Genomic DNA, 2,500 nt, shown 5'->3' on the forward strand with positions numbered 1-2,500 from the left:
TGACAAAGATATCAACTTGTTTGTATTTACGTTACACGAAGAAATATCTAAGTTTTTGCTAAGAACGTGCATTATTACGATACGATGCGAATATACGGTTTTCAACAGTTACGTAATTCAAAACAGTTGAACAAATATTTTGTTTTGTGGCGGCAGAAGCACATTAACTACAAGCCCTATTTTCATATTTCTGAGAAGCATGTTTAGCCTTTTGTAATATATTCAAAAGAAATTTGTAGACCTAAAGAATGTTAGTTTAAATTCAATGTGGTTTGATGAAATGGTGTCCAAAGGTCTTTTTATTTCTGTAAGATATAAATTTTATTTCTTTTGCAAAATACTATCTATTCAATAGCAAAGTGCAAGTCTTTTGTTCAAGCTAAGGCAAACTTTGGGTTTTGTAATTATGTAAGTTTGGAGCGGAAAAATTAACAAGAAAAACAACATTGTTGATATTTCTATCTAATCATAATTACCTAGGTTTCAGTAATCCATTTAAATAACAACTGCGCAATGTCTGCATCAGTCGTATGCACTTTGTCGCCATTCTGGTAATATGCACTTAGAAAGAGGTATCATCAGTCTTGTCGATACCCAGGTCCCTCACTGATTTAGGTTCTGGGATTGTAATTCCCTGTGGACCAGTGGACCCTTTAAGTTTCATATTCAGTTTTGGACGCCGGTAACGCAGGGCTTGGGATTTTTCAGCATTAAACTACATGTTATTATCCTCAGCTCATCAGTAAATTGAATCTAACTCCTGCTGTAGATGTGCAACATCGCTGGGGTTCTGTATTTTCTGTGAGACTTTCGTATCGTCAACGTAGCTAGCAAGGGTAGCTATCCGGGCAGATGAGGGCATATCTGAGAGGGCCGCTATGAAAAGCAGTGGTCCCAAGAGAGAGCCCTGTGAAACATTGCTCACTATTTTTGTTTTCATTGAAGTGGCTCTACTGCCTGACTTCTATCTTTCAGAAAGTCATGTAACCACTCTCCAAGTTTTCCAGCTATGCCGAGATCATGCAGTTTGTGGCATATCATACCATGAACCACTTTGTCAAAAGCTTTTGCAAAATCAAGTTATATTACGTCCCCATTTAAGTTGCTGAGTAACTACCTCAACACCCAATCATAATATTGTACATACATATATATTCAAAATGTGACCGCGTGTGTACCGTTGGCGATTTTTTTCCTCCGTCTTCCCTTCCTTGGATCTTTTCTTTTCCTTTGTTTCTGACGAAGAACTCCGCTCGAAACGTTAAATCCTCCTTCTTTCTTCCCTTTCCTGAGCGCCCAATAACACTGTACTTATTTCCCGTCCTCGCGTTGTTGTATTTTCTCTTTGTGTTTTCATGTTTGGATTAACTTTACATACATACATACATACATACAGACATACATATATACATACATACATACATGAACTGTAGTGTCAGAAAAAGTAGAGGGACGTTGAAACTAAAAACTACAAGCGACTAATATGTAGAAGGAACAATTCCAGAGTGCTGAGGCAGTTTCAGATTTTCATTAGAAACTGCTAATAAACATGTCCTTGGCGTATAACATGGTGATTTCATATCAAATGAACTGATTCGTGGAAGTACTGCAAAGGATCAAAAACAGTAAAACGGTTGGTTATGATAATATACAACAAGGCGACTGGAATGGAGAGTCATTCAATAATATTCTCTTTCAGAACATTTTTAATGTCGTATACAGCCAAAACCCAATTGAGAAATGGACTGGGAGCTGCACTCTTTCGTTTCTCAGCAAAGGTAATTTAAGCTAAAATTTACAGAATGATTACTTTTGCAGCGTTAGCAACAAAACCAACAAGAAATTGTTGCTTAAACGTCTACAGCCAAAATTTGAGAAGGACTTAAGGAGACACTGGAATAGATTCAGCAGAATCGGTCAACTTTTGAACAGAGTTTTACAATCCGAAAGGAATTAAGAGCTAAAACCTCTGTAAAGCCCTCGAATTTATGCACCAAAGAAAAGTGGAATGCATCTATTTAACATAGGGTGTACTTGAACTAGTAATTAGCTGCAGAACGATGCTCTACAGGCTCACAAGAGTAAAAGGACGATCGTTCGACAGAGATACTGGTTTCTTCGATATCAATTCCATACCGGATTATTCAGATGATGATAATCTGCTTTGACTGTGTCTTTTGCCCTTCAATTCACAAAATGAAAAAACAAAGATGATCTACGTTCCCTCCTTACCTATCCACAGCAACAACAGACGCATATACCAATACCATTCTTCTGTTTGCATACATTTTCTCAAAAGGTACCTAGTAAAAGCTGTAGAAAACATTGGTTCTCGTGTAAATAACTTATATATTAAATACATCTGCTACCTTCAAAAGGGCTCAATAACTAAAAACAAAACATTCCAAAATCTGTAAATTCTTTTGTGTACATACGAAATAACAATACAAAATCTACAGAAAAGCTGTATTTCTCGGCCTCACTATCATTTGGAAGCCAT

Source organism: Octopus sinensis, linkage group LG2 (genome assembly GCF_006345805.1).
Source record: "Octopus sinensis linkage group LG2, ASM634580v1, whole genome shotgun sequence".
NCBI lineage: Eukaryota > Metazoa > Mollusca > Cephalopoda > Octopoda > Octopodidae > Octopus > Octopus sinensis.